This window comes from Lipotes vexillifer, unplaced genomic scaffold, assembly GCF_000442215.2.
Source record: "Lipotes vexillifer unplaced genomic scaffold, Lipotes_vexillifer_v1.1 scaffold1629, whole genome shotgun sequence".
Classification (NCBI taxonomy): domain Eukaryota; kingdom Metazoa; phylum Chordata; class Mammalia; order Artiodactyla; family Lipotidae; genus Lipotes; species Lipotes vexillifer.
Window position 1 is genome coordinate 614,258 of NW_006790230.1, and position 6,195 is coordinate 620,452.

General features: G+C 38.0%; 1 protein-coding gene across 1 annotated transcript in view; it reads left to right on the top strand.

Annotated features, from left to right (window-relative positions):
• The window catches only part of HS2ST1 (heparan sulfate 2-O-sulfotransferase 1), a 197,957-nt gene that overhangs the window by 186,338 nt on the left and 5,424 nt on the right, over positions 1–6,195 (top strand). The window lies entirely within an intron of this gene.

Sequence of the window (6,195 nt, forward strand, 5' to 3'; positions counted from 1 at the left end):
AGAGTGCTCTTGAGATAGAATTTTGGCTTTGAAGGGAGCAAAAAACATGAGAAATGTTTTACTAAAGGTGACAGATACTTGGGCATATTAATATACCTGAAGAGAGCAAGGGGTGATGATGGAAAAACTGGAGAAAAATTGGTGAAGCAGGGTCTCGGAAGGGAGTGAGAAAGGGTATTTAAAGATAGGAGGAAATACTTTTTTACCGATAAGGGCAGTAGGGGCTGCAGATGCAGATAAGCTTTTATCTAAGCAGGAGTCAAGGGAGCTCACTCTCAGCTTCAGTTTTCTGTATAAGATATGAAGCAAGGTCATTTGTAGAAAAGGGTTTGAATGTAAATATAAGTGCCATCACTATCAAGCATCAAATTTTGTTTATTTTAACCTACAATTCTAGGAATTAAATATTTAAACTAATAATCTAAATAGTCTAAAGAATATTTTGATACTTCCTGCTTTTAAAAAAACATTTGTATGTGGTTCACAAAGAATTGCTCTTTCTAAGCATAGATGGTGTTTAAGTGAAAAAGCTGATCATAACATTTTGTTTCTCTGGTGTACTGAACTGAGTTTTGCTTTTTTTTTTTTAAGAAGAAATTTTATAAGAGTAAAACATTTATTTATAGAAAATTCTATTTCTGAAATGTGGTCAGAATGTTTAGGAGAAAGTGAATAGAAGTTAGCAAATGAGTGGGAAAGTTCTGGTGGGCAGCATTTGATTGACAATCGTCTTCTGTGCTGTGAGTAGAGAAGCCCAAGGGCTGATGTCACTGTTGGAGTCAGTGGAGAAGTTCATCTTGATTAAGACGCCAGTGGATTGATTCATTGAGCTGTATGTGGTCAACATGGTATTGAGTTTCGTTAACTTGATTTCACTCACTAGGAAATGCTTGGTTTACTTTATGCATCACATATTTATAAAGAAAAAGGAGGGACTTCCCTGGTGGTGCAGTGGTTAAGAATCTGCCTGCCAATGCAGGGGACACGGGTTTGAGCCCTGGTCCAGGAAGATCCCACATGCTGCGGAGCACCTAAACCCGTGCACCACAACTACTGAGCCTGTGCTCTAGAGCCCGCGAGCCACAACTACTGAGCCCGTGTGCCACAACTACTGAGCCCGTGTGCCACAATTTCTGAGCCCGTGTGCCACAACTACTGAAGCCCTTGCGCCTAGAGCCTGTGCTCTGCAATAAGAGAAGCCACCACGATGAGAGAAGCCCGCGCACCGCAGTGAAGAGTAGCCCCCGCTTGCTGCAACTAGAGAAGGCCCACCCACAGCAACGAAGACCCAACGCAGCCAAAAATAATAATAAATAAATAAAATTTTTAAAAAGTATGAAAATCATTTTAAAAAAGAAAGAAAAAGGAGAATTTCTGTTTTACATTAAGATCGAGCACAATCATGTATGTTCGCCAATTTTTGATTATTTGTATTTGTCTTTTTTTTCTTTACATCTTCCTTGCTATGGCCTGTCTTTGGGTTGTTTCTTTTAAGTTGATAGGAGTGAAACACCTTTGCCAAATGATAAGAAGGAACTATAAAGGAGGCAAAACCCAAACTATTTTTCCACTTTTATATTATCTAATAAAATGTTTGGTAGGTGAATTAGGGTAGATGCTTCTGAAACAAAGAAATTAAAATGCTTAGGTAGATTTTTTCTGTCATACATAAAAGCCTAAAGGTGAGGGGCCCAGGATTTTAGAGCAGCTTTGCCACACACAGTCATTCAGGGAGCTGGGTTCCTGCCATATTGTTACTCTGCTACCCTTCAGGGGCTTGCCCTTATGTGCTCGGTTTAATTTGGGTCATCGTGACATCTGCCTTCCAGCTCATGGGAAGGAGGGAGGTTAGAGGCCCACCAATTTCCTTTTAACCAAGTGACCCAGAACTTGCTCACATCGCTTCTGCCCCCAGTCTCCTGGCAAGAACTTAGTCATATGGCCATACCTAACTGCAAGAGAGGCTAAACTCTATGACTGTGGAAGAAGGGAAGAACGGATTTTGATGGTAACTCTTATACTGCCAGAGTAGGCTAGCAGATTTTAAACCACCGGCCAAAAATAAACTTGAAGATTATCTACAGATTTTGTTTGAAATACTAAAATACTTTTAGTATTTTAGAACACAGGAAGAAGGAGTTGGCTAACTAGAGAACTTGGGTCAAAATAGCCATCCTGCATGCTCATTCATTAACCAGTTTTAATTCCAATAGTGGATATTTAAATTTCCAAAATTTTCTGTATAGTGACTCTATGGAAACTTTTAATACTGCAGCCTCTTTCACTGTCCTATTTTCTTACTGGATTCGCCAAAAAGTTCCTTCGGTTTTTAAGTAAAAATATTAGACACATTTTTCATTTTCACTGAGAACTTTATTGAACAACGTATTCACCATTTTGTTCCACTACCTTCTGCCATTTTTCAGGCAACTTCATAATTCCATCTCCCCAAAACTTTTTAAAGAACCGTTCTAGGTGCCTTTTACAGTCTTCCAGGGAACTGAATTTTTTTGCATTAAGAGAATTTTGTAGAGACCGGAATAAATGGGAATCCAAAGGTGCAATGTGTGGTGAATACGGTGGATGAATCAGAACTTCCCAGCCAAGCTGTAACAGTTTTTTGCCTGGTCATCAAAGAAACATGTGGCCTTGCGGTATTCTGATGGAAGATTATGTGTCTTCTGTTGACTAATTCCAGACGCTTTTCGTCGAGTGCTGCTTTCAGTTGGTCTAATTGGGAGCAGTACTTGTTGGAATTAATTGTTTGGTGTTCCGAAAGGAGCTCATAATAAAGGACTTCCTTCCATCCCACCATATACACATCACCTTCTTTGGATGAAGACCGGCCTTTGGTGAGGTTGGTTCATTTCACTTGCCCCACGATCTCTTCTGTCCCATATTATTGTACAGTATTCACTTTTCATCGCCCATCACAATTTGTTTTAAAAACAGAACATTTTTGTTACATTTAAGTACCGAATAGCATGAGGAAATATAGTCAAGAACGTTTTTTTCGCTTAACTTATGTGGAACCCTAACATCAAAGCGATCCACATAATCAAGCTGCTGCAAATGATTCTCAGCGCTTGATTTGGATATTTTGAGTATGTCGACTATCTCCCGTGTGGTATAACCTTGATTGTTCTCAATTAATGTCTCAATTTGATCACTATCAACTTCAACTTGTCTACCTGACCGTGGAGCACTGTCCAGCGAGAAATCTCCAGCATGAAACTTCGCAAACCACTTTGGACACATTCGATCAGTCACAGCACCTTCTCCATACACTGCACAAGTCTTTTTTTGCGTTTCAGTTGCGTTTTTACCTTTCTTGAAGTAATAAAGCATAATATGCCAAAAATGTTGCTTTTTTCTTCCATCTTCAGTATTTAAATGACTACACAAAAATTCACCAATTTTGATGTTTTTTTAAAAATGCACGCTGATATGACAGCTGTCACAATACAATTTAACAAAATTGTTTCGAATGAAGTTAAAGACAACTAAGCACTACTAGAGCCATCTTATGGAAAAAAACGAACAAACCTTTTGGCCAACCCAATACATTTAAGCAAAATCTTTTTAATGTCTTTGAATCTTACACGCACACATACACACACACAGTGGTGGTACAGTTTATGAGTTCACTCACAATCACCTTAGTAATTCATTTCTTTTTCATCTGATACTCTATTCAGATGAAGGTATAATGAAGCAGAGCACCTCTTCTGAACTTCAGAAGCACTGTACTGTGATTTAGGATTTGTTTGAAACTGATTAGGCGTGAAATCAGAAACCTTCTGATATATCACCACTGGGTTTATTGGAACCCGAGATACGGTAGAGATAGATACATACGTTATTTTCTTTTTATGAGCTGCAAGGTGGCATAAATGATAGTAAAACCACTTTTTAGAAAGTGACTTAGACCAGCAAATCTAAATCAGACCATCTAGTAAATTTCAGACATACTGTAATGGCCATTGAAATGGGGTTGATTGAGTGTTAAGTGTAAACTGAGATGTTTTCACTTAAAAAAATAGATTGATATGGATGTGTGTGTGTGTGTGTGTATATATTGGGGAGTGGGGGATAAATCCTAAGAGAATTTGAGAGGACTCTAAGGAACTGTCAAAATGCTTCATGAAAAAATTTTACTGCCCCTGTCTTCATCTCAACTAGAATTGTACCTTTAATGCTCATGCAAAATCTCCAAAGTGCAGTCTTTCCAGCCATTTACAAATATTGATTATGCAAACAGTTGGTATAACAATGTATTGTATGCTATGGAGGACACAATGATTGTGCAAACAGTTGGTATAGCAAGATATTGTATGCTGTGGAGGACACAAATGCATACTATACTGCATGATCCCTCCAATAAGTGTTTTCTATAGTTCAGGAGAGAACATAATACAATTTTTTTCCCAAAGTACATGGAGCAAGTTCTTTAAATAAAGGTCTATATATAAATAACATACTTGGATCCTAAGAGCTGGCTATTACAAGGCAGTATTGAATTCATTTATATGAGTTAAAAAAAAATGAGTGACTTTAGGCCAGAGTAGTCATTGGAAAGATAGTCTTCATGTAAACTAGATTGGTGGAGAGAAGCACTTTCAGAGGAAGAAAATGTAGTCAGCAAAATATATGGATTTGCAGGTACATATGACATGCTTGAGAAACTGTAAAACAGGTTAATCTGGTAAAGATGGAAGTTATACATGGAGATAAGGCTAGACTTGCACACTGAGGTCAGAGTTTGAAGCATTCTTTAAAGCCAGGATAAAGAGTTTGTATTTCTCTTTTTAAAAAGATATTGGAAGCTATTGAAGTTTTCTGAGTAGAGGATGTTAGAAGTGACTACTTAGACTAATCTGGTAGTCTAAGAGCAGATTGAAGGAAGGGAGGGAAGGGAGCCCAATTAGGAAGTGATTGTAAGAATGGAGACATGACATGGTAAGATCCTGATGGAAGATTGGGGAAAAAAAAAAAAAAAAAAAGATGCATTGGAAAGACATTACCTCAAGGATGTTAAGTGAGGGAGAGGAAAAATAAAGAAATATGCTGAGATCTTGAGTCTGAATTACAAGGGGCAATGTCATCCTATTGCCAGAAATATTGAATATGAGGTAATACTGGAAATTCAAATGAAAAGGCATACTAGGTATCAGAAGATAGGTAAGAGGTGATGGATCTGGGGGTACAGATTTGGAAGTCTTTTGCCTAGAAATTATAAATGAAGCCAAGGAAGTGTGAATAAGCTAAGGAAGGGAGTGGGTAAAGAGAAGACAGCTGAGTTTCCATACTTGGTAGAAGGACCAAAACATGCCTTAATAGAAGTTAGTGATAGTACATTCAGAAAGGTACAGAGAACCAACAAAAAGCCCAGAATGGGAGTGTTCAAAGAGATAGACAACGCTGTGGAGGTCAAGGAGAACAAGAACCAACAAAACATTGTATTTGACTATTAGGGAGGAGAGATGTGGAGAGGACAGACGTAGACACATCCCATTTATTGAGTGCCTACAGTGAACCACTCTTCGTGGTAGATTCTTTTATATCCATGATTTTATTTCTTCCTCAGCGTAAGATTATGTCCTCCTTTTTCAGATGAGGAAACTAACACAGAACTTAAGTTTTTCTGGGTTCAAGATTCAAATCCAAGTCATAAATCTTTTTCCTGTATCATGGTGAAGGTCATCTATAAAAGAAATGGGCAAATCAATTGTGGGCTGCAGTTTGCTGTTGCCTCTTAAATGTTGCCAGAATAAAGATAATTATTCCACTATACCTCTAGCCATAGTCAGATCTAAGGGTTTGGGGTCCTATTCTTAGTAGATTTTTGGTTGAAAGGGACCTTTGAATTTTTCTAATTTTATAGATTAGAAAGTGAGGTTTGGAGGCCATAAAGACTTACTCAAGATAGGGTCACACCTGGTTCTAGAAACTCCGGAGTCTGGACTCTGGATGCGTTCTCTTTCTACTTTTACATACCCCCTCTTCTCAGAAATAACAGGTGGTATTTATAGATGTCTACTCCAACAGCCTGAGCTCTTACGTTTGTTCTCTGGCATCTTAATATCATTTCAAATAGATAACGCCTACTGTAAAAATGCCTGTGTGACAGACAGTAAGTACTAAAGAAAGTGAAGTTGATTTAATTTTAGATCCATAACCTGTGAGTCTCTTTCC